At 49.2% G+C, this 17,917-nt stretch overlaps 1 long non-coding RNA gene across 5 annotated transcripts in view; it reads right to left on the bottom strand.

The window, feature by feature from the left end:
• LOC309621304 overlaps positions 1 to 17,078 on the bottom strand; it is a 31,622-nt gene extending 14,544 nt beyond the window's left edge. For 3 of the 5 annotated variants that reach the window (XR_014239901.1, XR_014239902.1, XR_014239903.1), the window contains exon 1: positions 17,045 to 17,059. This is a non-coding gene — a long non-coding RNA (uncharacterized lncRNA). Of the gene's footprint in view, positions 1 to 17,044 lie in introns of all 5 variants that reach the window. The other 2 variants (XR_014239899.1, XR_014239900.1) reach the window with 2 other exon arrangements.
• Between the last annotated feature and the right edge of the window lie 839 nt (positions 17,079 to 17,917).

Here is a 17,917-nt window from a genome sequence, read left to right as displayed (position 1 = left end):
AGAATCAAACCAATGTCAAATTCCTAGGCCATGGGTTTCCACTACCAGGCCACAGTCATGTTTCCAGAGCACAGGGTTCTACAATCAAACCTCAGTCATGTTGCCAGTCCACAGGTTTCTGCCATCAAACCTCAGTCAAGTTCCCAGGCCACAGATTTCCAGAATCAAACCTCAGTCATATTCCCATGACACATGGTTCCAGAATCAAACCTCAGTCATGTTCGCAGGCCACAGGATTCCACAATCAAACCACAGTCATGTTCCCAGGAGAAAGGTGTCCAGAAGCCAACCTCACTCATCTTGCCAGGGAACAGGGTTACAGAAACAAACCTCAGTCATGTTGCCAGGCCACAGGTTTCCACCATCAAACCTCAGATATATTCCCAAGCCACAGGGTTCCAGAATCCACTGATGTCATGTTCCCCGGTCACAGGGTTCCAGAATCCACTGATGTCATGTTCCCAGGCCACAGGATTCCAGAATAAAACCTCAGTCATGTTCCCAGTCCACAAGGTTCCAGAACCAAGCCTCAGTCAGGTTCCCAGGGCCCAGTATTCCACAATCTAAACAGATGTCATGTTCGCAGGCCACAGCATTCCAGAAGCACGCCTCAGTCTTGTTCCTGGCCACAGGGCTCCAGAATCAAACCAATGTCAAGTTCCCAGGCCATGGGTTTCAAGTATCAGGTCGCAGTCATGTTTCCAGGGCACAGGGTTCTACAATCAAACCTCAGTCATGTTGCCAGTCCACAGGTTTCTGCCATCAAACCTCAGTCAAGTTCCCAGGCCACAGATTTCCAGAATCAAACCTCAGTCATATTCCCAGGACACATGGATCCAGAATCAAACCTCAGTCATGTTTGCAGGACCCATGGTTCCACAATCAAACCACAGTCATGTTCCCAGGACAAAGGTGTCCAGAAGCAAAACTCACTCATGTTCCCAGGGAACAGGGTTCCAGAAACAAACCTCAGTCATGTTGCCAGGCCACAGGTTTCCACCATCAAACCTCAGACATATTCCCAAGGCACAGGGTTCCAGAATCAAACCGTTCTCATGTTCCCAGGCCACAGGGTTCCAGAATCCACTGATGTCATGTTCCCTGGCCACAGGGTTCCAGAATCAATCCTCAGTTATGTTCCCAGGCTACAGGGTTCCAGAATAAAAGCTCAGTCATGTTCCCAGTCCACAGGGTTCCAGAACCAAGCCTCAGTCAGGTTCCCAGGGCACAGTATTCCACAATCTAAACAGATGTCATGTTCCCAGGCCACAGGTTTCCAAAATCACGCCTATGTCATGTTCCCTGGCCACAGGGATCCAGAATCAAACCTCAGTCATGTTGCCAGACCATAGGGTACCACCATCAAACCTCAGTCATATTCCCAGACCACAGGTTTCTACAGTCAAACCGATTTCATGTTCCCAGGCAACATGGTACCAGAATCCAAACCGATGTCATGTTTCCAGGCCACAGGATTACACAATCTAACATCAATCATGTTCCCAGGCCAATGGCTTCCAGAATCAAACCACAGTCATATACCCAGGCCACATGGTCCCAGAATCAATCCTGAGTCATGTTCCCAGTCCACAGGATTCCAGAACCAAGCCTTCAGTCAGGTTCCCAGGGCACAGTATTCCACAATCTAAACAGATGTCATGTTCCCAGGCCGCAGGTTTCCAGAATCACGCCTCAGTCATTTTCCCAGGCCACAGGGTTCCAGAATCAAACCAATGTCAAGTTCCTAGGTCATGGGTTTCCAGTACCAGGCCGCAGTCATGTTTCCATGGCACAGGGTTCTACAATCAAACCTCAGTCATGTTGCCAGTCCACAGGTTTCTGCCATCAGACCTCAGTCAAGTTCCCAGGCCACAGATTTCCAGAATCAAACCTCAGTCATATTCCCAGGACACATGGATCCAGAATCAAACCTCAGTTATGTTTGCAGGACCCATGGTTCCACAATCAAACCACAGTCATGTTCCCAGGACAAAGGTGTCCAGAAGCAAAACTCACTCATGTTCCCAGGGAACAGGGTTCCAGAAACAAACCTCAGTCATGTTGCCAGGCCACAGGTTTCCACCATCAAACCTCAGACATATTCCCAAGGCACAGGGTTCCAGAATCAAACCGTTCTCATGTTCCCAGGCCACAGGGTTCCAGAATCCACTGATGTCATGTTCCCCGGCCACAGGGTTCCAGAATCAATCCTCAGTTATGTTCCCAGGGTACAGGGTTCCAGAATAAAAGCTCAGTCATGTTCCCAGTCCAGAGGGTTCCAAAACCAAGCCTCAATCAGGTTCCCAGGGCACAGTACTCCACAATCTAAACAGATGTCATGTTCCCAGGCCGCAGGTTTCCAGAATCACGCCTCAGTCATGTTCCCAGGCCACAGGGTTCCAGAATCAAACCAATGTCAAGTTCCTAGGTCATGGGTCTCCAGTACCAGGCCGCAGTCATGTTTCCATGGCACAGGGTTCTACAATCAAACCTCAGTCATGTTGCCAGTCCACAGGTTTCTGCCATCAAACCTCAGTCAAGTTCCCAGGCCACAGATTTCCAGAATCAAACCTCAGTCATATTCCCATGACACATGGTTCCAGAATCAAACCTCAGTCATGTTCGCAGGGCACAGGATTCCACAATCAAACCACAGTCATGTTCCCAGGAGAAAGGTGTCCAGAAGCCAACCTCACTCATGTTCCCAGGGAACAGGGTTCCAGAAACAAACCTCAGTCATGTTGCCAGGCCACAGGTTTCCACCATCAAACCTCAGATATATTCCCAAGCCACAGGGTTCCAGAATCCACTGATGTCATGTTCCCCGGTCACAGGGTTCCAGAATCCACTAATGTCATGTTCCCAGGCCACAGGATTCCAGAATAAAACCTCAGTCATGTTCCCAGTCCACAGGGTTCCAGAACCAAGCCTCAGTCAGGTTCCCAGGGCCCAGTATTCCACAATCTAAACAGATGTCATGTTCGCAGGCCACAGCATTCCAGAATCACGCCTCAGTCTTGTTCCTGGCCACAGGGCTCCAGAATCAAACCAATGTCAAGTTCCCAGGCCATGGGTTTCAAGTATCAGGTCGCACTCATGTTTCCAGGGCACAGGGTTCTACAATCAAACCTCAGTCATGTTGCCAGTCCACAGGTTTCTGCCATCAAACCTCAGTCAAGTTCCCAGGCCACAGATTTCCAGAATCAAACCTCAGTCATATTCCCAGGACACATGGATCCAGAATCAAACCTCAGTCATGTTTGCAGGACCCATGGTTCCACAATCAAACCACAGTCATGTTCCCAGGACAAAGGTGTCCAGAAGCAAAACTCACTCATGTTCCCAGGGAACAGGGTTCCAGAAACAAACCTCAGTCATGTTGCCAGGCCACAGGTTTCCACCATCAAACCTCAGACATATTCCCAAGGCACAGGGTTCCAGAATCAAACCGTTCTCATGTTCCCAGGCCACAGGATTCCAGAATCCACTGATGTCATGTTCCCCGGCCACAGGATTCCAGAATCAATCCTCAGTTATGTTCCCAGGCTACAGGGTTCCAGAATAAAAGCTCAGTCAGGTTCCCAGTCCACAGGGTTCCAGAACCAAGCCTCAGTCAGGTTCCCAGGGCACAGTATTCCATAATCTAAACAGATGTCATGTTCCCAGGCCACAGGTTTCCAAAATCACGCCTATGTCATGTTCCCTGGCCACAGGGATCCAGAATCAAACCTCAGTCATGTTGCCAGACCATAGGGTACCACCATCAAACATCAGTCATATTCCCAGACCACAGGTTTCCACAATCAAACCGATTTCATGTTCCCAGGCAACATGGTACCAGAATCCAAACCGATGTCATGTTTCCAGGCCACAGGATTACACAATCTAACATCAGTCATGTACCCAGGCCAATGGCTTCCAGAATCAAACCACAGTCATATACCCAGGCCACATGGTCCCAAAATCAATCCTGAGTCATGTTCCCAGTCCACAGGATTCCAGAACCAAGCCTTCAGTCAGGTTCCCAGGGCACAGTATTCCATAATCTAAACAGATGCCATGTTCCCAGGCCGCAGGTTTCCAGAATCACGCCTCAGTCATGTTCCCAGGCCACAGGTTTCCAGAATCAAACCAATGTCAAATTCCTAGGTCATGGGTTTCCACTACCAGGCCACAGTCATGTTTCCAGAGCACAGGGTTCTACAATCAAACCTCAGTCATGTTGCCAGTCCACAGGTTTCTGCCATCAAACCTCAGTCAAGTTCCCAGGCCACAGATTCCCAGAATCAAACCTCAGTCATATTCCCAGGACACATGGATCCAGAATCAAACCTCAGTCATATTTGCAGGACCCATGATTCCACAATCAAAACACAGTCATGTTCCCAGCACAAAGGTGTCTAGAATCAAACCTCAGTCATGTTCCCAGTCCACAGGGTTCCAGAACCAAGCCTCAATCAGGTTCCCAGGGCACAGTATTCCACAATCTAAACAGATGTCATGTTCCCAGGCCACAGGATTCCAGAATCACGCCTCAGTCATGTTCCCTGGCCACAGGGTTCCAGAATCAAACCAATGTCTAGTTCCCAGGCCATGGGTTTCAAGTATCATGTCGCAGTCATGTTTCCAGGGCAAAGGGTCCTAAAATCAAACCTCAGTCATGTTGCCAGTCCACAGGTTTCTGCCATCAAACCTCAGTCAAGTTCCCAGGCCACAGATTTCCAGAATCAAACCTCAGTCATATTCCCATGACACATGGTTCCAGAATCAAACCTCAGTCATGTTCGCAGGGCACAGGATTCCACAATCAAACCACAGTCATGTTCCCAGGAGAAAGATGTCCAGAAGCCAACCTCACTCATGTTCCCAGGGAACAGGGTTCCAGAAACAAACCTCAGTCATGTTGCCAGGCCACAGGTTTCCACCATCAAACCTCAGATATATTCCCAAGCCACAGGGTTCCAGAATCCACTGATGTCATGTTCCCCGGTCACAGGGTTCCAGAATCCACTAATGTCATGTTCCCAGGCCACAGGATTCCAGAATAAAACCTCAGTCATGTTCCCAGTCCACAGGGTTCCAGAACCAAGCCTCAGTCAGGTTCCCAGGGCCCAGTATTCCACAATCTAAACAGATGTCATGTTCGCAGGCCACAGCATTCCAGAATCACGCCTCAGTCTTGTTCCTGGCCACAGGGCTCCAGAATCAAACCAATGTCAAGTTCCCAGGCCATGGGTTTCAAGTATCAGGTCGCAGTCATGTTTCCAGGGCACAGGGTTCTACAATCAAACCTCAGTCATGTTGCCAGTCCACAGGTTTCTGCCATCAAACCTCAGTCAAGTTCCCAGGCCACAGATTTCCAGAATCAAACCTCAGTCATATTCCCAGGACACATGGATCCAGAATCAAACCTCAGTCATGTTTGCAGGACCCATGGTTCCACAATCAAACCACAGTCATGTTCCCAGGACAAAGGTGTCCAGAAGCAAAACTCACTCATGTTCCCAGGGAACAGGGTTCCAGAAACAAACCTCAGTCATGTTGCCAGGCCACAGGTTTCCACCATCAAACCTCAGACATATTCCCAAGGCACAGGGTTCCAGAATCAAACCGTTCTCATGTTCCCAGGCCACAGGGTCCCAGAATCCACTGATGTCATGTTCCCCGGCCACAGGATTCCAGAATCAATCCTCAGTTATGTTCCCAGGCTACAGGGTTCCAGAATAAAAGCTCAGTCAGATTCCCAGTCCACAGGGTTCCAGAACCAAGCCTCAGTCAGGTTCCCAGGGCACAGTATTCCATAATCTAAACAGATGTCATGTTCCCAGGCCATAGGTTTCCAAAATCACGCCTATGTCATGTTCCCTGGCCACAGGGATCCAGAATCAAACCTCAGTCATGTTGCCAGACCATAGGGTACCACCATCAAACATCAGTCATATTCCCAGACCACAGGTTTCCACAATCAAACCGATTTCATGTTCCCAGGCAACATGGTACCAGAATCCAAACCGATGTCATGTTTCCAGGCCACAGGATTACACAATCTAACATCAGTCATGTTCCCAGGCCAATGGCTTCCAGAATCAAACCACAGTCATATACCCAGGCCACATGGTCCCAAAATCAATCCTGAGTCATGTTCCCAGTCCACAGGATTCCAGAACCAAGCCTTCAGTCAGGTTCCCAGGGCACAGTATTCCACAATCTAAACAGATGTCATGTTCCCAGGCCGCAGGTTTCCAGAATCACGCCTCAGTCATGTTCCCAGGCCACAGGGTTCCAGAATCAAACCAATGTCAAGTTCCTAGGTCATGGGTTTCCAGTACCAGGCCGCAGTCATTTTTCCATGGCACAGGGTTCTACAATCAAACCTCAGTCATGTTGCCAGTCCACAGGTTTCTGCCATCAGACCTCAGTCAAGTTCCCAGGCCACAGATTTCCAGAATCGAACCTCAGTCATATTCCCAGGACACATGGATCCAGAATCAAACCTCAGTCATGTATGCAGGACCCATCGTTCCACAATCAAACCACAGTCATGTTCCCAGGACAAAGGTGTCCAGAAGCAAAACTCACTCATGTTCCCAGGGAACAGGGTTCCAGAAACAAACCTCAGTCATGTTGCCAGGCCACAGGTTTCCACCATCAAACCTCAGACATATTCCCAAGGCACAGGGTTCCAGAATCAAACCGTTCTCATGTTCCCAGGCCACAGGGTTCCAGAATCCACTGATGTCATGTTCCCCGGCCACAGGGTTCCAGAATCAATCCTCAGTTATGTTCCCAGGCTACAGGGTTCCAGAATAAAAGCTCAGTCATGTTCCCAGTCCAGAGGGTTCCAGAACCAAGGCTCAATCAGGTTCCCAGGGCACAGTATTCCACAATCTAAACAGATGTCATGTTCCCAGGCCGCAGGTTTCCAGAATCACGCCCCATCATGTTCCCAGGCCACAGGGTTCCAGAATCAAACCAATGTCAAGTTCCTAGGTCATGGGTTTCCAGTACCAGGCCGCAGTCATGTTTCCATGGCACAGGGTTCTACAATCAAACCTCAGTCATGTTGCCAGGCCACAGGTTTCTGCCATCAAACCTCAGTCAACTTCCCAGGCCACAGATTTCCAGAATCAAACCTCAGTCATATTCCCAGGACACATGGATCCAGAATCAAACCTCAGTCATGTATGCAGGACCCATGGTTCCACAATCTAACCACAGTCATGTTCCCAGGACTAAGGTGTCCAGAAGCAAAACTCACTCATGTTCCCAGGGAACAGGGTTCCAGAAACAAACCTCAGTCATGTTGCCAGGCCACAGGTTTCCACCATCAAACCTCAGACATATTCCCAAGGCACAGGGTTCCAGAATCAAACCGTTCTCATGTTCCCAGGCCACAGGGTTCCAGAATCCACTGATGTCATGTTCCCCGGCCACAGGGTTCCAGAATCAATCCTCATTTATGTTCCCAGGCTACAGGGTTCCAGAATAAAAGCTCAGTCATGTTCCCAGTCCACAGGGTTCCAGAACCAAGCCTCAGTCAGGTTCCCAGGGCCCAGTATTCCACAATCTAAACAGATGTCATGTTCCCAGGCCGCAGGTTTCCAGAATCACGCCTCAGTCATGTTCCCAGGCCACAGGTTTCCAGAATCAAACCAATGTCAAATTCCTAGGCCATGGGTTTCCACTACCAGGCCACAGTCATGTTTCCAGAGCACAGGGTTCTACAATCAAACCTCAGTCATGTTGCCAGTCCACAGGTTTCTGCCATCAAACCTCAGTCAAGTTCCCAGGCCACAGATTCCCAGAATCAAACCTCAGTCATATTTGCAGGACCCATGATTCCACAATCAAAACACAGTCATGTTCCCAGCACAAAGGTGTCTAGAATCAAACCTCAGTCATGTTCCCAGTCCACAGGGTTCCAGAACCAAGCCTCAATCAGGTTCCCAGGGCACAGTATTCCACAATCTAAACAGATGTCATGTTCGCAGGCCACAGCATTCCAGAATCACGCCTCAGTCTTGTTCCTGGCCACAGGGCTCCAGAATCAAACCAATGTCAAGTTCCCAGGCCATGGGTTTCAAGTATCAGGTCGCAGTCATGTTTCCAGGGCACAGGGTTCTACAATCAAACCTCAGTCATGTTGCCAGTCCACAGGTTTCTGCCATCAAACCTCAGTCAAGTTCCCAGGCCACAGATTTCCAGAATCAAACCTCAGTCATATTCCCAGGACACATGGATCCAGAATCAAACCTCAGTCATGTTTGCAGGACCCATGGTTCCACAATCAAACCACAGTCATGTTCCCAGGACAAAGGTGTCCAGAAGCAAAACTCACTCATGTTCCCAGGGAACAGGGTTCCAGAAACAAACCTCAGTCATGTTGCCAGGCCACAGGTTTCCACCATCAAACCTCAGACATATTCCCAAGGCACAGGGTTCCAGAATCAAACCGTTCTCATGTTCCCAGGCCACAGGGTCCCAGAATCCACTGATGTCATGTTCCCCGGCCACAGGATTCCAGAATCAATCCTCAGTTATGTTCCCAGGCTACAGGGTTCCAGAATAAAAGCTCAGTCAGATTCCCAGTCCACAGGGTTCCAGAACCAAGCCTCAGTCAGGTTCCCAGGGCACAGTATTCCATAATCTAAACAGATGTCATGTTCCCAGGCCACAGGTTTCCAAAATCACGCCTATGTCATGTTCCCTGGCCACAGGGATCCAGAATCAAACCTCAGTCATGTTGCCAGACCATAGGGTACCACCATCAAACATCAGTCATATTCCCAGACCACAGGTTTCCACAATCAAACCGATTTCATGTTCCCAGGCAACATGGTACCAGAATCCAAACCGATGTCATGTTTCCAGGCCACAGGATTACACAATCTAACATCAGTCATGTTCCCAGGCCAATGGCTTCCAGAATCAAACCACAGTCATATACCCAGGCCACATGGTCCCAAAATCAATCCTGAGTCATGTTCCCAGTCCACAGGATTCCAGAACCAAGCCTTCAGTCAGGTTCCCAGGGCACAGTATTCCACAATCTAAACAGATGTCATGTTCCCAGGCCGCAGGTTTCCAGAATCACGCCTCAGTCATGTTCCCAGGCCACAGGGTTCCAGAATCAAACCAATGTCAAGTTCCTAGGTCATGGGTTTCCAGTACCAGGCCGCAGTCATGTTTCCATGGCACAGGGTTCTACAATCAAACCTCAGTCATGTTGCCAGTCCACAGGTTTCTGCCATCAAACCTCAGTCAAGTTCCCAGGCCACAGATTTCCAGAATCGAACCTCAGTCATATTCCCAGGACACATGGATCCAGAATCAAACCTCAGTCATGTATGCAGGACCCATCGTTCCACAATCAAACCACAGTCATTTTCCCAGGACAAAGGTGTCCAGAAGCAAAACTCACTCATGTTCCCAGGGAACAGGGTTCCAGAAACAAACCTCAGTCATGTTGCCAGGCCACAGGTTTCCACCATCAAACCTCAGACATATTCCCAAGGCACAGGGTTCCAGAATCAAACCGTTCTCATGTTCCCAGGCCACAGGGTTCCAGAATCCACTGATGTCATGTTCCCCGGCCACAGGGTTCCAGAATCAATCCTCAGTTATGTTCCCAGGCTACAGGGTTCCAGAATAAAAGCTCAGTCATGTTCCCAGTCCAGAGGGTTCCAGAACCAAGGCTCAATCAGGTTCCCAGGGCACAGTATTCCACAATCTAAACAGATGTCATGTTCCCAGGCCGCAGGTTTCCAGAATCACGCCCCATCATGTTCCCAGGCCACAGGGTTCCAGAATCAAACCAATGTCAAGTTCCTAGGTCATGGGTTTCCAGTACCAGGCCGCAGTCATGTTTCCATGGCACAGGGTTCTACAATCAAACCTCAGTCATGTTGCCAGTCCACAGGTTTCTGCCATCAAACCTCAGTCAACTTCCCAGGCCACAGATTTCCAGAATCAAACCTCAGTCATATTCCCAGGACACATGGATCCAGAATCAAACCTCAGTCATGTATGCAGGACCCATGGTTCCACAATCTAACCACAGTCATGTTCCCAGGACTAAGGTGTCCAGAAGCAAAACTCACTCATGTTCCCAGGGAACAGGGTTCCAGAAACAAACCTCAGTCATGTTGCCAGGCCACAGGTTTCCACCATCAAACCTCAGACATATTCCCAAGGCACAGGGTTCCAGAATCAAACCGTTCTCATGTTCCCAGGCCACAGGGTTCCAGAATCCACTGATGTCATGTTCCCCGGCCACAGGGTTCCAGAATCAATCCTCATTTATGTTCCCAGGCTACAGGGTTCCAGAATAAAAGCTCAGTCATGTTCCCAGTCCACAGGGTTCCAGAACCAAGCCTCAGTCAGGTTCCCAGGGCCCAGTATTCCACAATCTAAACAGATGTCATGTTCCCAGGCCGCAGGTTTCCAGAATCACGCCTCAGTCATGTTCCCAGGCCACAGGTTTCCAGAATCAAACCAATGTCAAATTCCTAGGACATGGGTTTCCACTACCAGGCCACAGTCATGTTTCCAGAGCACAGGGTTCTACAATCAAACCTCAGTCATGTTGCCAGTCCACAGGTTTCTGCCATCAAACCTCAGTCAAGTTCCCAGGCCACAGATTCCCAGAATCAAACCTCAGTCATATTTGCAGGACCCATGATTCCACAATCAAAACACAGTCATGTTCCCAGCACAAAGGTGTCTAGAATCAAACCTCAGTCATGTTCCCAGTCCACAGGGTTCCAGAACCAAGCCTCAATCAGGTTCCCAGGGCACAGTATTCCACAATCTAAACAGATGTCATGTTCCCAGGCCACAGGATTCCAGAATCACGCCTCAGTCATGTTCCCTGGCCACAGGGTTCCAGAATCAAACCAATGTCAAGTTCCCAGGCCATGGGTTTCAAGTATCATGTCGCAGTCATGTTTCCAGGGCAGAGGGTCCTACAATCAAACCTCAGTCATGTTGCCAGTCCACAGGTTTCTGCCATCAAACCTCAGTCAAGTTCCCAGGCCACAGATTTCCAGAATCAAAGCTCAGTCATATTCCCATGACACATGGTTCCAGAATCAAACCTCAGTCATGTTCGCAGGCCACAGGATTCCACAATCAAACCACAGTCATGTTCCCAGGAGAAAGGTGTCCAGAAGCCAACCTCACTCATGTTCCCAGGGAACAGGTTTCCAGAAACAAACCTCAGTCATGTTGCCAGGCCACAGGTTTCCACCATCAAACCTCAGACATATTCCCAAGGCACAGGGTTCCAGAATCAAACCGTTCTCATGTTCCCAGGCCACAGGGTTCCAGAATCAAACCAATGTGAAATTCCTAGGCCATGGGTTTCCACTACCAGGCCTCAGTCATGTTTCCAGAGCACAGGGTTCTACAGTCAAACCTCAGTCATATTGCCAGTCCACAGATTTCTGCCATCAAACCTCAGTCAACCTCACAGTTCAAAGATTTCCAGAATCAAACCTCAGTCATATTCCCAGGACACATGGTTCCAGAATCAAACCTCAGTCATGTTCCCAGGCAACAGGGTTCCAGAATACACTGATGTCAAGTTCCCAGGCCACTGGATTCCAGAATCAAACCTCAGTCATGTTCCCAGTCCACAGGATTCCAGAGCCAAGCTTTCCGTCAGGTTCCCAGGGCACAGTATTCCACAATCTAAACAGATATCATGTTCCCAGGCCACAGGATTCCAGAATCACGCCTCAGTCTTGTTCCTGGCCACAGGGTTCCAGAATCAAACCAATGTCAAATTCCTAGGCCATGGGTTTCCAGTACCAGGCCGCAGTGATGTTTCCAGGGCACAGGATTCAACAATCAAACCTCAGTCATGTTGCCAGTCAACAGGTTTCTGCCATCAAACGTCAGTCAAGTTCCCAGGCCACAGATTTCCAGAATCAAAGCTCAGTCATATTCCCAAGACACATGGTTCCAGAATCAAACCTCAGTCATGTTTGCAGGACCCATGATTCCACAATCAAAACACAGTCATGTTCCCAGCACACAGGTGTCCAGAATCAAACCTCAGTCATGTTCCCAGGGAACAGGGTTCCAGAAACAAACCTCAGTCATGTTGCCAAGCCACAGGTTTCCACCATGAAACCTCAGACATGTTCCCAGGCCACAGGGTTCCAGAATCAAACCGTTCTCATGTTCCCAGGCCACAGGGTTCCAGAATCCACTGATGTCATGTTCCCCGGCCACAGTGTTCCAGAATCCACTGATGTCATGTTGCCAGGGCACAGATTTCCAGAATCAAACCTCAGTCATATTCCCAGGCCACAGTTTTCCAGAATCACGCCTCAGTCATGTTCCCAGACCACAGGGTTCCAGAATCAAACCAATGTCAAATTCCTAGGTCATGGGTTTCCACTACCAGGCCACAGTCATGTTTCCAGGGCACAGGGTTCTACAATCAAACCTCAGTCATGTTGCCAGTCCACAGGTTTCTGCCATCAAACCTCAGTCAAGTTCCCAGGCCACAGATTTCCAGAATCAAAGCTCAGTCATATTCCCATGACACATGGTTCCAGAATCAAACCTCAGTCATGTTCGCAGGACACAGGATTCCACAATCAAACCACAGTCATGTTCCCAGGAGAAAGGTGTCCAGAAGCCAACCTCACTCATCTTCCCAGGGAACAGGGTTCCAGAAACAAACCTCAGTCATGTTGCCAGGCCACAGGTTTCCACCATCAAACCTCAGATATATTCCCAAGCCACAGGGTTCCAGAATCAAACCGTTCTCATGTTCCCAGGCCACAGGGTTCCAGAATCCACTGATGTCATGTTCCCCGGCCACAGGGTTCCAGAATCCACTGATGTCATGTTCCCCGGACACAGGATTCCAGAATAAAACCTCAGTCATGTTCCCAGTCCACAGGGTTCCAGAACCAAGCCTCAGTCAGGTTCCCAGGGCCCAGTATTCCACAATCTAAACAGATGTCATGTTCGCAGGCCACAGCATTCCAGAATCACGCCTCAGTCTTGTTCCTGGCCACAGGGTTCCAGAATCAAACCAATGTCAAGTTCCCAGGCCATGGATTTCAAGTATCAGGTCGCACTCATGTTTCCAGGGCACAGGGTTCTACAATCAAACTTCAGTAATGTTGCCAGTCCATAGATTTCTGCCATCAAACCTCAGTCAAGTTCCCAGGCAACAGATTTCCAGAATCAAACCTCAGTCATATTCCCAGGACACATGGTTCCAGAATCAAACCTCAGTCATGTTCCCAGGACACAGGGTTCCAGAATCAAACCAATGTCAAATTCCTAGGCCATGGGTTTCCACTACCAGGCCACAGTCATGTTTCAAGGGCACAGGGTTCTACAATCAAACCTCAGTCATGTTGCCAGTCCACTGGTTTCTGCCATCAAACCTCAGTCAAGTTCCCAGGCCACAGATTTCCAGAATCAAACCTCAGTCATATTCCCAGGACACATGGTTTCAGAATCAAACCTCAGTCATGTTTGCAGGAACCATGATTCCACAATCAAAACACAGTCATGTTCCCAGCACAAAGGTGTCCAGAATCAAACCTCAGGCATCTTCCCAGGGAACACGGTTCCAGAAACAAACCTCAGTCATGTTGCCAAGCCACAGGTTTCCACCATGAAACCTCAGACATGTTCCCAGGCCACAGGGTTCCAGAATCAAACCGTTCTCATGTTCCCAGGCCACAGGGTTCCAGAATCCACTGATGTCATGTTCCCAGGCCACAGGGTACAAGAACCAAGCCTCAGTCAGATTCCCAGGGCCCAGTATTACACAATCTAAACAGATGTATTCCTCCCAGGCCACAGGATTCCAGAATCACGCCTCAGTCTTGTTCCTGGCCACAGGGTTCCAGAATCAAACCAATGTCAAGTTCCCAGGCCATGGGTTTCAAGTATCAGGTCACAGTCAGATTTCCAGGGCACAGGGTTCTACAATCAAACCTCAGTCATGTTGCCAGTCCACAGGTTTCTGCCATCAAACCTCAGTCAAGTTCCAAGGCCACAGATTTCCAGAGTCAAACCTCAGTCATATTCCCATGACACATGGTTCCAGAATCAAACCTCAGTCATGTTTGCAGGAACCATGATTCCACAATCAAAACACAGTCATGTTCTCAGCACAAAGGTGTCCAGAATAAAACCTCAGTCATGTTCCCAGGGAACAGGGTTCCAGAAACAAACCTCAGTCATGTTGCCAAGACACAGGTTTCCACCATCAAACCTCAGACATGTTCCCAGGCCACAGGGTTCCAGAATCAAACCGTTCTCATGTTCCCAGGCTACAGGTTTCCAGAATCCACTGATGTTATTTTCCCAGGCCACAGGGTTCCAGAAACAATCCTCAGTTATGTTTGCAGGCTACAGGGTTCCAGAATAAAACCTCAGTCATGTTCCCAGTCCACAGGTTACCAGAACCAAGCCTCAGTCAGATTCCCAGGGCCCAGTATTACACAATCTAAACAGATGTCTTGTTCCCAGGCCACAGGATTCCAGAATCACGCCTCAGTCTTGTTCCTGGCCACAGGGTTCCAGAATCAAAGCAATGTCAAACTCCCAGGCCATGGGTTTCAAGTATCAGGTCGCAGTCATGTTTCCAGGGCACAGGGTTCTACAATCAAACCTCAGTAATGTTGCCAGTCCACAGATTTCTGCCATCAAACGTCAGTCAAGTTCCCAGGCCACAGATTTCCAGAATCAAACCTCAGACATATTCCCAGGCCACAGTTTTCCAGGATCACGCCTCAGTCATGTTCCCAGGCCACAGGGTTCCAAAATCCACTGATGTCATGTTCCCAGGCCACAGGATTCCAGAAAAAAACCTCAGTCATGTTCCCAGTCCACAGGGTTCCAGAACCAAGCCTCAGTCAGTTTCCCAGGGCCCAGTATTCCACAGTCTAAACAGATGTCATGTTCCCAGGCCACAGGATTCCAGAATCACGCCTCAGTCTTGTTCCTGGCCACAGGGTTCCAGAATCAAACCAATGTCAAGTTCCCAGGCAACAGATTTCCAGAATCAAAGCTCAGTCATATTCCCAGGCCACAGTTTTCCAGAATCACGCCTCAGTCATGTTCCCAGACCACAGTGTTCCAGAATCAAACCAATGTCAAATCCCTAGGCTATGGGTTTCCACTACCAGGCCACAGTCATGTTTCCAGGGCACAGGGTTCTACAATCAAACCTCAGTCATGTTGCCAGTCCACAGGTTTCTGCCATTAAACCTCAGTCAAGTTCCCAGACCACAAATTTCCAGAATCAAAGCTCAGTCATATTCCCAAGACACATGGTTCCAGATTCAAACCTCAGTCATGTTCGCAGGCCACAGGATTCCACAATCAAACCACAGTCATGTTCCCAGGAGAAAGGTGTCCAGAAGCCAACCTCACTCATCTTCCCAGGGAACAGGGTTCCAGAAACAAACCTTAGTCATGTTGCCAGGCCACAGGTTTCCACCATCAAACCTCAGATATATTCCCAAGCCTCTGCGTTCCATAATCAAACCGTTCTCATGTTCCCAGGCCACAGGGTTCCACAATCCACTGATGTCATGTTCCCCGGCCACAGGGTTCCAGAATCCACTGATGTCATGTTCCCAGGCCACAGGATTCCAGAATAAAACCTCAGTCATGTTCCCAGTCCACAGGGTTCCAGAACCAAGCCTCAGTCAGGTTCCCAGGGCCCAGTATTCCACAATCTAAACAGATGTCATGTTCGCAGGCCACAGCATTCCAGAATCACGCCTCAGTCTTGTTCCTGGCCACACGGTTCCAGAATCAAACCAATGTCAAGTTCCCAGGCCATGGGTTTCAAGTGTTAGGTCGCAGTCATGTTTCCAGGGCACAGGGTTCTACAATCAAACCTCAGTAATGTTGCCAGTCCACAGATTTCTGACATCAAACCTCAGTCACGTTCCCAGGCCACAGATTTCCAGAATCAAACCTCAGTCATATTCCCAGGCCACACTTTTCCAGAATCACGCCTCAGTCATGTTCCCAGTCCACAGGGTTCCAGAACCAAGCCTCAGTCAGGTTCCCAGGGCCCAGTATTCAAAATCTAAACAGATGTCATGTTCCCAGGCCACAGGATTCCAGAATCACGCCTCAGTCTTGTTCCTGGCCACAGGGTTCCAGAATTAAACCAATATCAAGTTCCCAGGGCAAAGATTTCCAGAATCAAACCTCAATCATATTCCCAGGCCACAGTTTTCCAGAATCACGCCTCAGTCATGTTCCCAGGCCACAGGGTTCCAGAATCAAACCAATGTCAAATTCCTAGGCCATGGGTTTCCACTACCAGGCCACAGTCATGTTTCCAGGGCACAGGGTTCTACAATCAAACCTCAGTCATGTTGCCAGTCCACAGGTTTCTGCCATCAAACCTCAGTCAAGTTCCCAGTCCACAGATTTCCAGAATCAAACCTCAGTCATATTCCCAGGACACATGGTTTCAGGATCAAACCTCAGTCATGTTTGCAGGACCCATGATTCCACAATCAAAACACAGTCATGTTCCCAGCACAGTAGTGTCCAGAATCAAACCTCAGTCATGTTCCCAGGGAACAGGGTCCCAGAAACAAACCTCAGTCATGTTGCCAAGCCACAGGTTTCCACCATCAAATCTCAGGCATGTTCCCAGGCCACAGGGTTCCAGAATCAAACCATTCTCATATTCCCAGGCCACAGGGTTCCAGAATCCACTGATGTCATGTTCCCCGGCCACAGGGTTCCAGAATCCACTGATGTCATGTTCCCAGGCCACAGGATTCCAGAATAAAACCTCAGTCATGTTCCCAGTCCACAGGGTTCCAGAACCAAGCCTCAGTCAGGTTCCCAGGGCCCAGTATTCCACAATCTAAACAGATGTCATGTTCGCAGGCCACAGCATTCCAGAATCACGCCTCAGTCTTGTTCCAGGCCACAGGGTTCCAGAATCAAACCAATGTCAAGTTCCCAGGCCATGGGTTTCAAGTATCAGGTCGCACTCATGTTTCCAGGGCACAGGGTTCTACAATCAAACCTCAGTAATGTTGCCAGTCCATAGATTTCTGCCATGAAACCTCAGTCAAGTTCCCAGGCCACAGATTTCCAGAATCAAACCTCAGTCATATTCCCAGGCCACACTTTTCCAGAATCACGCCTCAGTCATGTTCCCAGTCCACAGGGTTCCAGAACCAAGCCTCAGTCAGGTTCCCAGGGCCCAGTATTCAAAATCTAAACAGATGTCATGTTCCCAGGCCACAGGATTCCAGAATCACGCCTCAGTCTTGTTCCTGGCCACAGGGTTCCAGAATTAAACCAATATCAAGTTCCCAGGGCAAAGATTTCCAGAATCAAACCTCAATCATATTCCCTGGCCACAGTTTTCCAGAATCACGCCTCAGTCATGTTCCCAGGCCACAGGGTTCCAGAATCAAACCAATGTCAAATTCCTAGGCCATGGGTTTCCACTACCAGGCCACAGTCATGTTTCCAGGGCACAGGATTCAACAATCAAACCTCAGTCATGTTGCCAGTCCAGAGGTTTCTGCCATCAAACCTCAGTCAAGTTCCCAGTCCACAGATTTCCAGAATCAAACCTCAGTCATATTCCCAGGACACATGGTTTCAGGATCAAACCTCAGTCATGTTTGCAGGACCCATGATTCCACAATCAAAACACAGTCATGTTCCCAGCACAATGGTGTCCAGAATCAAACCTCAGTCATGTTCCCAGGGAACAGGGTCCCAGAAACAAACCTCAGTCATGTTGCCAAGCCACAGGTTTCCACCATCAAATCTCAGGCATGTTCCCAGGCCACAGGGTTCCAGAATCAAACCATTCTCATGTTCCCAGGCCACAGGGTTCCAGAATCCACTGATGTCATGTTCCCCGGCCACAGGGTTCCAGAAT

The sequence above is a fragment of the Balaenoptera borealis genome, assembly GCF_965194805.1.
Source record: "Balaenoptera borealis genome assembly, contig: HAP1_SCAFFOLD_425, whole genome shotgun sequence".
Taxonomy (NCBI): domain Eukaryota; kingdom Metazoa; phylum Chordata; class Mammalia; order Artiodactyla; family Balaenopteridae; genus Balaenoptera; species Balaenoptera borealis.
Note: the sequence above shows the minus strand (reverse complement) of the source record. Positions and strands in the feature narration are given on the sequence as shown.